The sequence below is a fragment of the Hyla sarda genome, chromosome 5 (assembly GCF_029499605.1).
Source record: "Hyla sarda isolate aHylSar1 chromosome 5, aHylSar1.hap1, whole genome shotgun sequence".
In the NCBI taxonomy this organism is placed as follows: Eukaryota; Metazoa; Chordata; class Amphibia; order Anura; family Hylidae; genus Hyla; species Hyla sarda.
The window spans coordinates 302652600-302672204 of NC_079193.1; the positions used below are offsets into that span (position 1 = coordinate 302652600).

The window sequence follows — 19605 nt, forward strand, 5'->3', positions numbered from 1 at the left end:
AAGATCAGCCTTCTACCTAGTGCTGGGGTCTTCCACCAACAACATTGCTTTCTAGGGATCGACCGATTATCGGTTTGGCCGATATTCACGATTTTCTAAGTTATCGTATTTACCAATAATGCGGGCGCTTTATATCAATGAACTGCGGCTGCTTTTGCGGGGCCAGAGACTGCCACCGCCACCTGCTACTCTCCCCCTGCCTGTCCTGGGGTCCTGAGTCCAACCACCGCCACTGCCAGAGACCGCCGCAGCCCGCTTCTCTCCCCCTGCCTATCCTGGGGTTCTGAGTCCAACCACTGCAGCTGCCAGAGACCACCGCCGCCGGTGCCCCATTGCCTCCCACATCTCTGGTTTTATAATTACCTGTACCCGGGGTCCTCGCTACTTCTGGCTCCTGCGGCGTCCTGCACTGTTGCTGTGCGCTGCGCAATGACGAGTGACGTCCTCAACGCGACGTCACCGTCAGTGGCACGGTACACAGTGACCGCTCAGGATGCCGCTGGAGCCAGAAGTAGCACGGACCGCGGGAACCGGGATGAGGGAGACAATGGGGCACCGGCGGCGGTGGTCTCTGGCAGCGGCTGGACTCGGGACAGGCATGGGGGAGAGAAGCGGGTGGCGGTGGTGGTTGGACTCAGGACCCCAGGACAGGCAGGGGGAGAGAAGCGGGTGGCGGCGGCGGTCTCTGGCAGCGTCGATGGTTGGACTCAAGACCCCAGGACAGGCATGGGGAGAGAAGCGGGCTGCCGCGGTCTCTGGCAGCGTCGATGGTTGGACTCAGGACCCCAGGACAGGCATGGGGAGAGAAGCGGGTGGCGGCGGCGGTCTCTGGCAGCGGCGATGGTTGGACTCGGGACCCCAGGACAGGCATGGGGAGAGAAGCGGGTGGCGGCGGCTGTCTCTGGCCCCGCAAAAGCCGCTGCAGTTCATTGATTTAAAGTGCACGGAATATCGGTATGCTATCGGCCTGAATGTTCACAGGTTTGCGGTATCGGCTCTAAAAAATCAATATCGGTCGATCCCTACTGGTTTCTGCCATTTAAAGGAGATGTCAGAAGGTACGGAGTGTGGAGAATACTTGATAGACGGACCAGGCAGTTCTCACCTTTTATTTCACACCCGTCCAGCTAGTTAATCTATCTGTTGACACTTGATTTACAAGCATTTTTTATCTCTGAAAAAATACATAAAAAGTGAGGCTAAACTCTCTGTATATTCTCGTTATCTGGGGATCTACGATAAATGTTTTTCTTTCAATATTGACTTTCTATTTATCCTTTTGCTTTTTATATGCAGAGAGAGCGAGTGGAGTGTTGCGCTCGTCTTTTTTGCTGGCTGTCGTGCTTTAGAAAAACGTGTTGTATTTGTGTTCTATTTCTGTATGGGAGCCGGCTGAATATATTTATTTTCATCTGTTTGCCGAATAAAGAGAAGAGTGCGCATTTCATCTCTGGGGAAGTGATTGTTTCTCCTGCCCTCTTAATGTACTTGTCTATTATCTCCACACTACAGTAAAATAATTGACAGGCGCTGCGCACTAGATGATGCAGAGTGTCTATAAATTCTACAGACCTGTCAGGAAATAGAAGTTCTGGAGTTGTCCTAGAATGATAACTAGATAGGTGTGTAGTGCAGGACTCCTGAAAAGAGGAATTTATAGAGGCCATACTGGCTCTAGCCAAGTCCATAGTAGATGCCCAATGAATCGATTTGCTTATTACCATCTTACATGAGCCAAAAGTCAACCTGGCAAATAGATTTGCCTATCAATTGTTAACTACTTTGTTCATTCCTTAAAAAAAACATTCAGAGGTAAGAAATGAATTGGCTATTTCCCAGGCTCTTTCCTTACCTCCCATTAGGGTGCCCACCTGGCCGGTATATTGGCCACTCTGCCTGTATATTTATATAAAAAATACTGGCCATGCAATGCAACAAATTGTATGGCCGGTATTTATCCAACTAATCCTCCATCTCCCGGAATGTTGCACCATATACTATACCAGTGTTTCCCAACCAGAGCGCCTCCAGCTGTTGCAAAACTACAACTCCCAGTATGCCCGGACAGCCAACGGCTGTCCGGGCATGCTGGGGGTTGTAGTTTTGCAACAGCTGGAGGCACCCCTGGTTGGGAAACACTGACCTATACTATTTACTAATATATGGTCCAACATGCTGGGAGTTGTAGTTTTGCAACAGCAGGGGCACTCCTGGTTGGGAAACACTGACCTATACTATATACTTCTATAAAGTCCAACATGCTGGGAGTTGTAGTTTTGCAACAGCTGGAGGCACCCCTGGTTGGGAAACACTGACCTATGCTATATACTTCTATATAGTCCAACATGCTGGGAGTTGTAGTTTTGCAACAGCTGGAGGCACCCCTGGTTGGGAAACACTGACCTATACTATTTACTAATATATGGTCCAACATGCTGGGAGTTGTAGTTTTGCAACAGCTGGAGGCACCCCTGGTTGGGAAACACTGACCTATACTATATACTACTATATAGTCCAACATGCTGGGAGTTGTAGTTTTGCAACAGCTGGAGGCACCCCTGGTTGGGAAACACTGACCTATACTATTTACTACTATATAGTCCAACATGCTGGGAGTTGTAGTTTTGCAACAGCTGGAGGCACCCCTGGTTGGGAAACACTGACCTATACTATATACTACTATATAGTCCAACATGCTGGGAGTTGTAGTTTTGCAACAGCTGGAGGCACCCCTGGTTGGGAAACACTGACCTATACAATATACTACTATATAGTCCAACATGCTGGGAGTTGTAGTTTTGCAACAGCAGGGGCACTCCTGGTTGGGAAACACTGACCTATACTATATACTACTATATAGTCCAACATGCTGGGATTGTAGTTTAATTCATATATAATTAATTATTCAAATTAGCATGGCCGGTATCTTTTTGCAAGAAACGTGGCAACCCTACCTCCCATAGGCATAATTGAAGAGGGCTGGGACCAAACTGTCTATAGAGACTGTGGCAGCTGCTGGTTCCTATCCAGGACTTACCCTATAAAATGGTATTTATGGTATAAATGCTTAGTGTACTCCCACCGATCAAGAGAATGAACTAGAAGAAGTGCGCGATTGCACCCATAACGCTCCAGCTTGTAGCTATCGTCATCTCACTGCCCCATAAATTTATAGTAGAGCTGCGAGATGGGGCGTAAAATGCATTACTGTACACTCAGGGGTCAAGTCCTGGGGGAAAAAAAGTATGGGAACTCGCCCAAGATTTCCACTCAAAGGTCGGTCCTGCAAGACTCCTGCTAATGGGAACAGTGTTCCTGCTGTGGAAAAAGTGCAGGAACTCGGTTCCCTCACGTTCCTGCAGGACTTGAGCCCTGTGTACACTTATCCCTGCTTGTTATGCTGATTGGTGGGGGTCTTAGCACTGAGACCCTGACAGATCAAAACATTTCACATGTCGAAAAAAATGTAAGTGACAGTACCCATTTAAGATGGGAATATCCCTTCAATGAACAGAATTTCTTTTTTACTCTTTCTGATTTTATTTTATTGTATTATTTAGCTATTTCTATGTTATTTGTCAGTTTATTTATGTTGCTCTTCCTCACAAGCAGGTTCCAGGTTGTCTGATGATTTACACTTCTTAGGCCGTGTTTGTTTTGGATTTATTAAAGGGGTATGCCAGGAAAAAACTTTTTTTATATTAACTGGCTCCAGAAAGTTAAACAGATTTGTAAATTACTTCTATTAAAAAATCTTAATCCTTTCAATGATTATCAGCTGCTGAAGTTGAGTTGTTGTTTTCTGTCTGGCAACAGTGCTTTCTTCTGACATCTCTGCTGGTCTTGGGAACTGCACAGAGTAGAAGAGGTTTGCTATGGGGATTTGCTTCTAAACTGGGCAGTTCCTGAGACAGGTGTCATCAGAGAGCACTTAGACAGAAAACAACAACTCAACTTCATCAGCTCATAAGTACTAAAAGGATGAAGATTTTTTAATAGAAGTCATTTACAAATCTGTTTAACTTTCTGGAGCCAGTTACATAGTTACATAGTTAGTACGGTCAAAAAAAGACATATGTCCATCAAGTTCAACCAGGGAATTAAGGGGTAGGGGTGTGGCGCGATATTGGGGAAGGGATGAGATTTTATATTTCTGCAAAAGCATTAATGTTATTTTGTTCCAGGAATGTATCTAATCCTGTTTTAAAGCTGTTAATTGTTCCTGCTGTGACCAGTTCCTGAGGTAGACCGTTCCATAAATTCACAGTCCTCACGGTAAAGAAGGCGTTGAGATATATATATATATATATATATATATATATATATATATATATATATATATAAAAAAAGTTTGTTCCTGGATAACCCCTTTAAGAATGCTCGGTGTATGTAGCATATGTATAGGTTCCCATTCACTTGCTTATGCCAAAAGGGTGTCTCTATAGCGTACACCGGGCCGGTGCGTAGTATAGTGTAGTAGATTTACTGGCCGGATATTGACGAAAGGCTCAAGTGCCGTTTGAACAAAGCCTTACTGACATACAATGAAAAGCTTTCACCTCACTGTACTGTGGCTTTTCGTGAGATAACTCCCTAAATGCCAGTCCTTGAGAGATAAGTGTTCCAATGTATTGTGCTGTGTTTGTAGACTACTGAAGTTTACGCAGTCGCTTCAAGTCTTACAGGAGTCGGATTTTCAAAACCTGGACACAAGGGGGGGAGGGAGATTTATCAAAACCTGTGCAGAGGAATAGTGGTGCAGTTGCCCATAGCAACCAATCAGATTGCTTCTTTCATTTTCCACAGGCCTCTTTAGAGGCCTGTGTAAAATGAAAGAAGCAATCTGATTGGTTGCTATGGGCAACTGCACCACTCTTCCTCTGCACAGGTTTTGATAAATCTCCCCCAAGGTGCTTTGCAAAATGCAAAATGGTAAAAAATGGTTGGATAGGAGTAACAGCTGATCCCTCCGATGCAAAGCTGGGGGCACTCGGCGGGCTCTGTATGACTTCATATCTCTGTGTCACTATTTATTCTGCCTTAGAAACATCATTGTAGGAGAGAATAGCTATTTTATGAAGCGACCACATGATGCAAAAATGCTGCCGATTTTTTGCAGATTCAAGATCGTGTGGATTTACTACAGGTTTGCCACTTCAGATTTCAAGGGGTTGTTCAGCTCCAGAAAGCAATTTTTATATTTGGTTAAGTAGGATCAAAAAAGAAAATCTGAATCCTTTTCCCTGATCCCCCACAGTTGCCGTTCCAGTGCTCCCAGTCCACCTTGGCCAGGGATTGCTGGGTTGACCTGTCACAGGAAGCAGCAGTAAGCATTGGGGTTCACTATTATGATGTCTGCTTAGAGGATTACTATTATTTAAAATTAACGTGTCGCCCAGACGTGTCAAAGTAGGTATCGACCGATATCGATTTTTTAGGGCCGATAACGATACTCTGTGGAGGTTAGGGCCGATAACGATACTCTGTGGAGGTTAGGGCCGATAACGATACTCTGTGGAGGTTAGGGTCGATAGCCGATAACTTATACCGATATTCTGGTATAAGTTATCGGCTATTTATCCCCCCCACCCCCGGCGACACGGCTGTAGATCATTGATTTAAAGCAGGCGCTTTTGAGGTGCCAGAGACCGCCGCCACCTGCTTCTCTCCCCCTGCCTGTCCTGGGGTCCTCTTGAGTCCTATCACCGCCACCTCAAAAGAGTAAATGATAGTAACCCTTTAAGGTGTTGTTGGCTGAACAGTAATTTGGCTGACAGGTTTCTCTCCCAGTCTCCCCATACATGCTCCTCACCACTGAACGTTCATTTGTTTTTAGTGTAAAGAGGAGGGGATACGCTGCTGCTAGACAGCTGGTGGATTTGGCTGACTTTTGACTAAAGTATATAAAGACCTTTTAGGCTGGGTTCACACTACGGAATTTACGAGCGGAATTCCTCTTTGACGTTCCGCTGAGAATTTCTGGTGCAGCTCCCATGACACACTACAAAATTTTCGGAAATTTCTTAGCCAAAGAATGAAACTTGTTCTTACTTTTTTGGCGGAATACATTGCCATCCATGGGGACCAGCAATGTCTGCAAGGTCTTCGTGCCGAGAATTATCATTTGCTCACTTTTTTGTGCCAAGTGTAATTTCCTAAAGCTATTGATGACTGGTTTTCCCTGTGTGTAATTTTTGGTATTAGTTGGACGCCTTCCTCCTTCATGGGCTATGTACATAAACCATATATTACACTGTTCCTTGCTTAACTCTTGAAAATAAACCACTCCAGTTATAAATAGATATGTCTTTAGAAGAGCCCAATGTGTGCCTTTTAATAAATTTGGAACACCTTAGGGCCCCTTCACACTATTCATTTTTTGTGTGAAGAATTCTGCTCTGGAAAATATAGTGCAACAGTCTCCCATTCTTTTCAATGGGATTCTGCTACACGATTCACACTACAGAATATACGCGGCAGGCATTCCCTGCTCGTTCTGTTGTCAAAATCCTTTTGGCAATGCATTGCTGTCTATGGAGATGTTGCATTTCAGTACAGTCCTAGCATCGGCTTCTTCTGCCGGCGCTGGCAACAGATAGATTTTCGGAATATCGAAAATTCTGTAGTGTGAATGAGCCCTAACTGTAACAAACTTTTGTTTAAGAATGGCGTATTAAAGTTGGTCTTTATAATTGTTGGTCTGTGTTGTTTACTAGTTTTCAGGTCTATTCAACTAACTTTTTCTTTGTTTCTAGGCAATAATGTCCAGATTTCCCGATTTCTTCACCTGCGTCCACACATTTGAAGCAGCAGTTTCAGCCTAAATGAAAGGTAAGCTGAACAGTTAATACCTGTGTTCTATACAATGCTGGATACAGATATGCTGAAGGCGATGATTTTCGGGTTCACACCCCGCTCATGGCGTTTTGGAAATGCCATATATCTTCTTAGCAGATTTCTCCCCTTTAATGTTTAGGATGAGGAATTTCCACAGATCTGCATTTGGGTTTACCTATAGGTTTAAGTTCACCATTGTTGAGACTTACGCTGTGACATTGAAGGTTCTGACTGTTGGAACTCGCGATTGGACGATAAATCGTTGTGTCTTTTATTACTTTGTAGTGAAATTCGAAGGAGTGACTATGAGAAATATGAGCGTCATGTAACAAAGAGCTGTCTCACCCTGTTTATTTTCTAATTACGATGTAGGACTATGAATAATAAGGATCACCTATTACAGAACCTTCTCTATACAAGTCTTCAACCCAGGAATACTTTGTGACTATGCTTTATTTATTTGTGCTATTTACACTATGTATTTGTATGTTTTTTTTATATGCAACTGGTGCTCTCCAGGGTGACAAACTGCTGGTATATACGTCTGACAGTGACTTATATATACGCTGGCAGAACAAAGGCAATTGGCATTTTGGGGCTGTAGGCCAAGAGCCTAACTTAAAAAATGACAAAGCTGAACCTAACAAAGTGGGTGTTTTAGGGGTAGTAAGGGGATTCCACTGTCCCAGTGACGGCTGCCTCATAAATCCGGGGCAGCTCTTCCCTATGAGTTGGGGGAGGGGGCACCTCAATATATATAACTTAGGGAATGGTGAGAGCCGCCTCACCTTTACATATAGAATTTGCTGCCAGCTTAGCATGTTATCTTATGGTGATGCTGACACAGAACATGTCGGCCTCCTCATTGCTGCTGCCCTATGCCTGGGCCTTTGTGGCCTAGTTAAAATGACAGGGCTGCTGTTCCTACAGAATGGCTCCATAGTGGGTTAGAGTACCTCTTTTATGACGTCCACATGCAATAATAGGAGATATGGACATAGTTTATCTTTATAAGGCAGCTCCTTAACCTATGTAGTAGCAGCTTCTGTCAGATATTCATGCCCTCTGCATCCGTTCTTCAATGGAAGTAAAGCCACATCATTTCTACAACTTTTATTTCTCCTCTTCCTGTTTCTCTCGATAACCCCGGAACACAGATTCCGAAGTCTCGTCGTGGTTTACTTTCCATGTTCTGCTGAGATTTTGGTAGAAGTCTTTTATTTTTAGCGGAATATCTCTTCTGCAGTGGGCTTGTATTTCAGGTTATCCAGTCAACACAGGAAGTTACAACATACCGTACCATCAAGACCATTAGCGACAGCCGTTCTAAATCACCACAAAATCTACTTGTGTTGTGGTGAATCAACAAGTTCCTTCCTTATAGAAGGGGATTTAGTGTTTCCTTTGTTCAGTATTCAGACTTGAGAACAAGACAAGGCTTTAAAGGGGTACTCTGCCCCTAGACATCTTATCCCCTATCCAAAGGGAAATAAGATGTCTGATCGCAGGGGTCCGGCCGCTGGGAATCTCTCCTGCAGCACCCTGTGTAATCTTCTGCACAGAGCAAACTTTGCTACATGCCTGATGACTGGCGATACAGGGACCAGAGTATCGTGACATCACGACCCCGCCACCTCGTGACGTCATGCCTTGCCCCCTCAATACAAGTCTGTGTCACGCCCTGCCCCCTCCCATAGACTTGCATTGAGGGGGCAGTGTGTGATGTCACGATACTCCGACCCCTGTATCGCCAGTAATCAGGCACGGAGCGAAATTCTCTCCCTGCAGCAGATGACACAGGGTGCTGTAGGAGAGAATGCTGGGGTTCCCACCGGTGGGACCCCCGTGATCAGACATCTTATCCCCTATCCTTTGGATAGGGGATAAGATGTTTAGGGGCGAAGTACCCCTTTTAAGTTTTATGGCGATCCTACACTAAACACGTAAAGATGCAGTCGATCACAAATAGGCATGTAAACTGAATGGTATGTATGTGTGCTAATTGCTGATCAGGATTTTCAGTGGTACCTAGCAACATGGAGCCAAGATTAAAAACTGGACATATGCATGAGATCTTCCTCGAAAAAACAGCCAAAAGCTATTCCTCACGACCTCCCCATAGACGTGACCGCAGGGATGGGATCTGGCACCTCTGGCCGCACTTCTCTCCTGTAACAACGGAGCAGGAATGTGGAAATCCAAGCCGTTCTCCTGATGGCAGACGTCAGAGGATTATCCCACTGCCCTCGTACACTGCTCAGATTGGCCAGTTTGTGCCAGCTTTACAGTGTTACTAGGCTGCTGTGAGGTGCCATACAATACTAGGGGGTATGTAATGTTGTGGCCTGTAGAGTAGCCTTGATTCATGCTAAAGTCTGAAACTGTGTTTCCAAAAAGTTACCGTATATTAACTCTCTTCTGGCATCTGTGATCAGATCATTGGTGCTCGCTGACATTGCAGTTAATATGGCGTTATATGTGACAACTCTTATTTGCACCCAAGTTATTTTACTCATATATTCAACCATGTTGTTTTGCTTTTGTTTTTAGCGTAAAAACGAAGTGGTGATGATGTGTACTGTATATTAACTTCCAAGAAAATGGCTTTATAGAGTAAGATCTTGTGGAGAAATTCCCAGTACAATGCAATCCTTAGATAAGTCCGTTATTGTCCTACATCGACATGAGTGGTTGACATAGGCGACTGGTTTTATCTCCCAGTTAGGCAAATAGTTTCCATTTAAATTTGATATGTCGGGTAGTTTGCCTTCATGATGCAGTACAAAAACGATAAAATTAGTTAACTGATCTATAGGGACTGAATTTTTCTTTTAAAGGGGTACTCCCCCCCCCCCCCCTCTGAGCCGAAGGCCGTGATCATGTTGTCACTGTCATGCCCCTTGTGACGTCACACCACGCCCCCTCCATCCATGCCTATGAGAGGGGCCGTGTCTGCCGACACCATCCCCGTCTTGGAGGCAGCGCCCAGCACAGAATGCTGGGGGCTGCTCCGAGATCGTGGGGGTCCCCTGTGATCATACATCTTATCCCCTATCCTTTGGATAAGGGATAAGATATAGAAAGCCAGAATAGCCATTTAACATGTAAGAGGCATTCTTCTGTTTGAGTTGGCAGCTCTAATCCTTATTGCCATCTTATAAAGTTATGGCCACTTGTTAGGATAGGCTGTCATTTTATGATAAGTGGGGGTCCAACCTCTGGGATCCTAACCAATAAAGGAGACATATTTTTGTGCTGTGTTTTTACCAGCCACCCAGTTTTTACAGTCCTAGTCAAGTGATTAGGGCTGTTTCCCAGTTACTTCCTCAGCAGGATATACCCATGGGCCACTGTGCAGGGCTACAACAGTGAAGGTGTGCAGCACTACAGCAGGATCATGTACAGTCATGACCGTACATGTTGGTACCCCTGAAATTTAAAAAAAAAAATGGAAATATTTCTCACAGAAAAGGATTTCTGTAACACGTTTTGCTATACACATATTTATTCCCTTTGTGTGTATTGGAACTAAACCAAAAAAGGGAGAAAAAAAGCAAATTGGACATAATGTCACATCAAACTCCAAAAATGGTCTGGACAAAAATATTCGCACCCTTTCAAAATTGTGGATAAATAAGATTGTTTCAAGCATGTGATGCTCCTTTAAACTCACCTGGGGCAAGTAACCAGTGTGGGCAATACAAAAATCCCACCTGAAAGCAGATAAAAATGAGAGAAGTTCACTTAGTCTTTGCATTGTGCGTCTGTGTGTATGCCACACTAAGAATGGACAACAGAAAGAGGAGAAGAGAACTGTCTGAGGACTTGAGAACCAAACTTGTGGAAAAATATCAACAATCTCAAGCTTACAGGTCTATCTCCAGAGATCTAGATTTGGCACTGTAGCTAATTTCCTTGGGCATAGACGGAAGAGAAAAATTTATGAAAGGTATCAATGCAGAATAGTCCGGATGGTGGATAAGCAGCCCCAAACAAGTTCCAAAGATATTCAAGCTGTCCTCCAGGCTCAGGGAGCATCAGTGTCAGCTTGAACTATCGCCATTTAAATGAAATGAAACACTATGGCAGGACACCCAGAAGGACCCCACCGATGATACAGAGACGTAAAAAAAGCAAGACTACATTTTGCCAAAATGAACTTAAGTAAGGCAAACTCCTTCTGGGAAAAACGTCTTGTGGATGAGATGAGACCAAGATAGAGCTTTTTGATAAAGCACATCATTCTACTGTTTACCGAAAACGGAATAATGCCTACAAAGAAAAGAACACAGTACCTACAGTGAAATATGGTGGATGTTCAATGATGTTTTGGGGTTGTTTTGCTGCCTCTGGCACTGGGTGTCTTGAATGTGTGCAAGACGTCATGAAATCTGAGGATTATTAATGGATTTTGGGTCGCACTGTACAGTCCAATGTCAGAAAGCTGGGTTTGCATCCGAGAACTTGGAGGACAATGACCCCAAAAAAACGTCAAAAAGCCCCCAAAAATGGATGGCAACAAAGCGCTAGAGAGTTCTGAAGTGGCAGCAATAAATCCAGATCCAAATCCCATTGAACACCTGTGGAGAGATCTTAAAATTGCTGTTGGGAAAAGGCGTCCTTCCAATAAGAGAGACCTGGAGCAGTTTGCAAAGGAAGAGTGGTCCAACATTCCGGCTGAGAGGTGTAAGAAGCTTATTGATGTTATAGGAAGCCACTGACTTCAGTTATTTTTTCCAAAGCATGTGCAATCAAATATTAAGTTAAGGGTGCCAATAATTTTGTCCAGACCATTTTTTGGAGTTTAGTGTGACATAATGTCCGATTAGCTTTTTTTCCTCCCTTTTTGATTTAGATCCAATACACACAAAGGGAATAAACATGTGTATAGCAAAACATGTGTCACTGCAATCCTTTTCTGTGAGAAATACTTCATTTTCTTGAAAAATTTCAGGGATGCCAACATTTCTGGCCATGACTGTAGATTGTTTGTGTGAGCTTTCTTTTTTATTATTGTTGCTGTCAAATGAACAATAAACTTTAAAGCATTATCTAATTTGTCGGCTTATAGCTTATGTCCCTTTCAGGGTAAGGGCACATTTGACACACACACACATAAACATACACACACACACACACACGTGTTGTGGTATACCAAAACAAGACCACGATTTGGCTTAATGTTGCATATGTTTTTATGGTATACTTTTTTTTGTTGTTGTATATGTTTTGAATACATTTGCAACTATATGCCCTCAAAAAAAAAAAAAAATTATTATAAATTTTGTTTTAAATGTAATGTATACACATGTAGATCTATACCATATCATATGTCACTAATATACTACTACTATCAGAAAAAATACAAACAACATAAGTTTGTATGCAGTTTGTTTGTTTTACTGAAAAATGGTGTGAAGAACTTTTCTATATCATAGGCCAGTGTTTCGCCACCAGGGTGCCTCCAGCTGTTGCAAAACTACAACTCCCAGCATGCCCAGAAAGCCGACGGCGCAAAAAGTCATCCTTCAGCACACAGAAGAGGAAACGCATCTTGTGGAGGAAACCTCTAGGGCAGTGTTATCCAACCAGGGTGCCTCCAGCTGTTGCAAAACTACAAATCCCAGCATGCCCGGACAGCCGAAGGCACCCTGGTTGGGAAACACTGTCGTAGGCAATCAGTTAGGCAAAAGTGACAAACTTTTGAGAATGTTTGCATAATGGAAGTCTACAGGTGTATCAGTGCACTCTTAGGTAGTGTTTAAATGTATATCCTGGGGGTCCAAAATAAGGCTGAGGAAAAAACTCAACTACTTAAAACTATCAAAAGGAAATTACGAAAATGGCTGACTTCATGTCAGATAAATACTGTCTATCATTAGGCGACAATGAGCATTCGCTGTTAAATTTCACCTGGTAGCCACTCTTGTGTTCATCGACACTTTTTTTGATGTGTAAGACCAACTTTAGTCATTTTGAGCTTTGATTTACTTATGTTCCTGGGCAATTCCTCTTCATGCAATTCCCTTAGGTTGCTATTTGACTTAAAGGGGCACTCCACCCCTAGACATCGTATCCCCTATCCAAAGCAAAGCGCCCCCAGCGGTGGGACCGCCGCAATCTCCGTGCTGCACCCGGCGATAGTTACGAGCATCGGGTTCAGCGCCGGAGGCTTGTGACATCACGGTCATGCCCCGCTCGTGACGTCACAGCCAAGCCTCCTCAATGCAAGTCTATCGGAGGGGGCGTGACGGCCGTCACGCCCCCTCCAATAGACTTGCATTGAGGGAGCATGGCCATGATGTCACGAGCGGGGCTAGACCGTGATGTCACGAGCCTCCGCCCCACATCGCCAGTCATCCAGCACGGAGCAAATTTTGCTCTGGGCACCGTATGTCTGTGGTGCCGCAGCCGAGTTCCCAGCGGTGGGACCTCCGCGATCAGACATCTTATCCCCTATCCTTTGGATAGGGGGTAAGATGTCTAGGGGCGAAGTACCCCTTAAAGATGTGGTCCTCCCGGATCCTTGCAGGTGCTCTCTGTGTTACCCTGTACAGTGATCCCTCAACTTACATTGGCCTCAACATACAATAGTTTCAACATACAATGGTCTTTTCTGGACCATTGTAAGTTGAAACCAGACTCAACATACAATTCTACAGACAGTCCAGATCTGTGAAACGTGTCAATGAACTGATCAATCAGAATGGGCATTCACTGGTAAAACTCCTGTATTACTGAAGCGTATGCACTGACTGGTGTCTGGTAGCGCCCCCTACAGTACAGGGAGTTATTACATGTTCTGTACTACTCTTTGGGCCAGGGTTAACTGCTCCTTTGGACACCAGGTAAGGACTAAACTAATATGGGGCATGGAACATCTTAGCTATGAGGAGCGATTAAAGGAGTTACAATTGTTAAGTCTTGAGAAGAGACGTTTAAGGGGGGATATGATAAACGTATATAAGTATATTAATGGCCCATACAAAAAATATGGAGAAAAACTGTTCCAGGTTAAACCCCCCCAAAGGACGAGGGGGCACTCCCTCCGTCTGGAGAAGAAAAAGTTTAATCTAAAGGGGCGGCACGCCTTCTTTACCATAAGGACTGTGAATTTATGGAACAGTCTACCTCAGGAACTGGTCACAGCAGGAACAATTAACAGCTTTGAAACAGGGTTAGATACATTCCTGGAACAAAATAACATTAATGCTTATGCAGAATTATAAAACAACATCCCTTTCCCTTATCCCCTTACACCCTTCCCTTCAATTCCCTGGTTGGACTTGATGGACGTATGTCTTTTTTCATCCATACTAACTATGTAACTGTGTAACTATGTAACTATGTTACTTTTTTAGGACATTGCATGTACTGTACAGGACCCCGAAGAAGCTCTACATAGACGAGTGCTTCCCAAGCAGGGTGCCCCCAGCTGTTGCAATACTACAACACCCATGCTGAGAGTTGTAGTTTTGCAACAGCTGGAGGCTAACTGCTTGGGAAACACTGACATAGACAGTGATTACAGCTCCTAGCAGATCTTTCTTACTTTTATATGTAAGGATTTGCTTTATCTATATTAGTTATCTACTTATTTTTCTTTAATTATCACTTTTTCCTATTTTTTGGATGACATTTTTGTGCCTTTAGAACCAATAACCAGGTTTCCATAGAGTTCTGGTGTCAACATACAATGGTCTCAACATACAATAGTCGTCCTGGAACCAATTAATATTGTAAGTTGAGGGAGCACTGTATATGTGCATGCTTTGTTCGGGCAGTGTTTATGCGTATTCAGCGTTCTCATTCTGCAGGAGCTCACGTGATCTCTGTTTATTATCAGGTTGTGTCCCACCAGCTTGGGATCTGTCTGCACCCGGCCTGAGATGGAGACGGCCTGAATTCTGGAACATCAATAAAAATATTCTTTTGTCCGAGCAAAAAAAAATAAAAAATCAACAACTTTTTGTCCCTTTCACTTTGTTTTTGCTGCTGCAGCAACCTCAGCAGGAAAGCAGGAGGAATTTTCGAGCGCCCCCTCCCTGTTGGTAAAGGGGGAGGGTCAGATCCCTCAGCTCAGCACTTACCAGCGGATTTGTGGAGCTAGTTTGCCAGCTGTCACTAGGAGTAGGATAAGATAAGCTTCTATGAAAGAATGTCCTAGCCCAGTTTGCATTTGCTTTCCATAGGGCCTAATATGTGTAGGTCAGATTAACCACCTATACCGGTGTTTACCAACTAGTGTGCCTCCAGCTGTTGCAAAAGTACAACTCCCAGCATACTTCCACTAGTTTTGCAACAGCTGGAGGCACACTGGGGAGGGAAATATTGATCTATACAATAATGTTGGGGGGGGATTCAGACCATGCGGACCCCACCATGGGATCCTCCTGTCCACTGCGTGCTCTAATCGCCAACATCTAAGACGGGCTCAACAAATCACCAGCTATACCTGCGGGTGAGGTCCGGAACGCGCTTAGGACAGGTCAGTAGTCGGTCCCTGTACAGGATAGGTGATAAGTTTTTTAATAAGTTTTGTTTCTCTAGAGTACCACTTTAAAGGGTAGCTCCCACCATCCTATTTTTTTTTCTGTCCCTGCCTATTGCCAATCTATCCCTAACACCCTCCCTGCTTTTAATTTTTATTTTTACTATATTAAAAATGCCTTTTGTCTGCCTGGCAGTGTGCTCACTACCAGGCAGACTTCCCCAGCAGGCACCACGTCACTGATGCCTGCTGGGGGGGGACTTCCGCCCTTAGTTCATCTACGCAGGGTGCCTCCAGCTGTTTCATCACTACAACTCCCAGCTTGCCCTGACATCTATTGGCTGTCAGGGCATGCTGGGAGTTGTAGTATTGAAACAGCTGGAGGCACCCTGTGTAGATAAACTATTAGTTACATGCGGTGCTAGCCCGTCCCCTCCGTCTCCCTCCCCCCCCCCCCCCGCGCCATACCCCGTTCCCTCTATCACAACACATCCCCCCCTCCCCCCCCCCCCCCTTACACTTACTGCAGAGTCCGGCAGCGGGCGTGCAGGGACAGCGGAGGCGGCGGCGATGTGCGGGAGGAGTGGCCTCCCAGCCAGTGGCCGGGGAGCCAATGCGCTCGCTCCCTGCCTGTCTGATTGACAGGCAGGGAGCGAGCGCAGGCTGAATGAAAAAGGACCGATGCCCGGCCGCATCGGTCCTTTTTCAGGCGTGACGTCACGCCAGGCTGCAGCCGGCCACTAGGAGGGAGACCCCCTAGTGGCCCGTTTTCAAATGTAAATTAAACAATTTTAATAAAAAAAAAATAGTAATAATAAAAGTATATTCGAGATATGTTGTAGTACATAAGTACTACAACATATCAAAAAATAAAGTTGGTAACAGTGCCCATTTAAAGAAGCCTTCCAGAAAATGTTTTTGCAGCATAGGCTATTATTAAAGAATAATGTGTATGTTAATGTGTATGTCTTGTGCTTACCTGTGTTTGCCGTTGTGGCAGGCATGGCCTAGTCTCCATTACAAATAGACTATGATGTGCTCCTGTAATGCATCCTACATTTCCCATGAATTCTCTGGCTGAGGATCAGGTGTTTGATCACTCCAGCTGGTCATCTAATTAAGCTGCTAGCTGTGAAGGTTACACAGATGAATTCAGACTCATAAGTGGATTAGGGTCAGTTCATGGATTTGACCTATAATTATGACTTTATGAAGATTTAAAGTCTTAAGACACACTGAATTTTTGCAGAATTTTTAAAAAAATCACACGTTTTCACTGTAATTTCCACAGTTGCGGCACAATATCAACATTTTTGCTACGATATTGGGAAAAACACAGATAAAACAGAAAAACTGCAGCAAGATATGCGTATAATTTAGAAGTTGGCAAAAGGGGTAAACTGCTTCTACCATACACAAATAATGAAACATGTCCCCTATATCCTGTTCCCATAGAGATAACAGATAGGGCATGGAGTGGAGGGATCGGTGAGCTGCTGAGAGGGATCTGGTAGGTGATAATGTCATCTTGTAGTTTACAGGAAATCGGACCCAGAACTGACATCCTGTTCTGACCATTATACACTGTAGAATTTGAAGAGTAAGATTAAGTTCATACACAGGTTTTTTCCTGGCATTTTTTTGAAGAAAATTGCCACTGTAGTTTTTGTGCCAGAGCCAGAAGTGTATTTAAAAGGAATGGGAAATGTAAAGGACGTATTCTTCTCTATCCTACTGCAGCCACTTCTGACTTTGGCTATAAAACTGCAGTGGCAGTGTTCCCAAAAAAATACCAAACCCCAGAATTGCAATTTTATAATATCCCAGAAAAAAGCGATTTTAAAAAGTCAGTCAGTCAATATCAAAATGGTACCGATACAAAAAACTGATTATGGCGCCACAAATGAGCCCTGGTATGCGAAAAAAGAAATAACCCATGTGTGGACGCATAATGGCTCAGGAGTGAGAGAGCACCATGTACATTTGAGGTGATTTGCACAGCGGTTCTGACATAAACTCAAAAAAAAAAACTCCCACATGTGACCCCATTTTGGAAACTACAGCCCTCACAGAACATAAGGGGTATAGTGAGCCTTAACGCCTCACAGGTGTTTGACATTTTTTGTTGTTTTTTTTCTCTAAAATGCTGGTGTTACCCCAAATGTTTTATTTTTTACAAGGAGTAATAGGAAAAAAAGCCCCCAAAATTTGTAACACCATTTCTTCTGAGTATGGAAATACCCCATATGTGGACGTAAAGTGCTCTGCAGGCACATTACAGGGCTCAGAAGAGAAGGAGCGCCATTGGGCTTTTGGAAAGAGAATTTGGCTGGAACTGAAGGCTATGTGCGTTTACAAAACCCCCATGATGCCAGAACAGTGGACCACCCACATGTGACCCCATTTTGGAAAGTAGACCCCTCATGGAATGTAATAAGGGGTGCAGTTAGCATTTACACCCCACCGGTGCCTGACAGATCTTTGGAACAGTGGTCCATGAAAATGAAAAATTTTATTTTTCATTTGCACGGCCCACTGTTCCAAAGATCTGTCATGTGCCAGTGGGGTTTAAATGCTAACTGCACCTTTATTACATTCCGTGAGGGGTGTAGTTTCTAAAATAGGGTCACATGTGGGGGGTCCACTGTTCTGGTAGTATGGGGGCTTTGTAAACGCACAAGGAAAAAAAAATCTCATTTTTCATTTTCATGTCCAACTTTTGCGAAAATTTGTCAAACATCTGTGGGGTGTAAAGGCTCACTGTACCGCTTGTTATGTTCATGGGCATTTTCTCCTGTTACATCTTGTAAAAATTGTAAGTTTGGGCGGGGGGGGGGGGGGGAGACAGCATTTTTGTGATTAAAAAAAATTTTTATTTACACCCTGTGGGTTGTTAAGGCTTACTGTACCCCTTGAGAGGTGTAGTTTCCAAAATAGTATGCCATGTGTTTCTTTTATCTTATTTTCATTTTTTTTTTTTTGCTGTTCTTGCACCATAGGGGCTTCCTAAATGCGACCTGGCCCCCAAAAACCATTTCAGCTAAATTCATTCTCCAAAATCCCATTATTGCTCCTTCCCTTCTGAGCCCTCTACTGCGCCCACAGAGCTCTGTACATCCACATATGAGGTATTTCCTTACTCAAAAGAAAATGGGTTACAAATTTTGGTAGGGTTTCTCCTCCTTTTTCCCCTTGTAAAAAAAAAAAAAAATAAAAATGGGTCTGCAACATGTTAGTGTAAAAAAATGAAGGTTTGGAATTTTCTACTCCACTTTGCTGCTATTCCTGTGAAACACCTAAAGGGTTAACAAAGTTTCCGAATGTCATTTTGTACAATTTGAGGGGTGCAGTTTCTATAATGGGGCCTTTGTGGGGTATTTCTAATATGAAGGCCTCTCAAATCCACTTTAAACTGAACTGGTCCCTGAAAAATTCAGGTTTTGAAAAATTTGTGGAAAATTGCTGCTGAACGTTGAAGCCCTCTGATGTCTTCCAAAAGTAAAAACTTGTCAACTTTATGATGAAAACATAAATTAGACATATCGTATATGTCAATCAATATATCATTTATTTGGAATGTCTGTTTTCCTTTCAAGCAGAGAGCTTCAAAGTTTAAAAAAAAATAAAAAATGCTAAATTTTAAAATTTTTCATGACATTTTTAATTTTTCACCAAGAAATGATGCAAGTATCGTCAAAAATTTACCACTACGTTAAAGTAGAATATGTCATGTAAAAACAATCTCTGAATCAAATTCATAAGTAAAAGCATCCCAGAGTTATTAATGCTTAAAGTGACAGTGGTCAGATGTGCAAGAAATGCTCCCGTCCGTGATTTTTTTTCTGGCAGTTTTTGGAATACTGCCACTGCAGTTTTTGAGCCAAAGCCAAAAGTTTATTCAAAAGGAATAGGACATATAAAGGAAGGACTTACACTTCTTCTCCCTTATGGATCCATTTCTGACTTTGGCTCAAAAACTGCCAGAAAAAAAAAACAGGTGGAAACTTGGCCTTGAGGTTATAATGGACTTGGTCCTTAAGGGGTTAAAGGGATATGCCAGCCAAAAGTCTTTATCACCAATTCACGAGAGGTTTACTATGATAATCACTAACAAGTTTGACTACTGGCAGCTGTGCCAGTTTATCTGCCAATCATCATAGGGTCCTAAAGGCCTTGTCTGCGGGTCCTTCATGAACTCTGTTATTGGGCTTAAATGCATGTGAATAGAATGTATTTGTGCCAATCTGTGCCAATGAGACTTATTTATATAAGACTTT

General features: G+C 43.5%; 1 protein-coding gene across 7 annotated transcripts in view; it reads left to right on the top strand.

The window, feature by feature from the left end:
• The window catches only part of NCOA2 (nuclear receptor coactivator 2), a 255534-nt gene that overhangs the window by 105792 nt on the left and 130137 nt on the right, over positions 1-19605 (top strand). For 5 of the 7 annotated variants that reach the window (XM_056522105.1, XM_056522102.1, XM_056522103.1 and 2 more), the window contains one exon: positions 6756-6831. The gene's annotated coding sequence lies outside the window, so the exon portion shown is untranslated. Of the gene's footprint in view, positions 1-5257; positions 5327-6755; positions 6832-19605 lie in introns of all 7 variants that reach the window. The other 2 variants (XM_056522108.1, XM_056522104.1) reach the window with 1 other exon arrangement.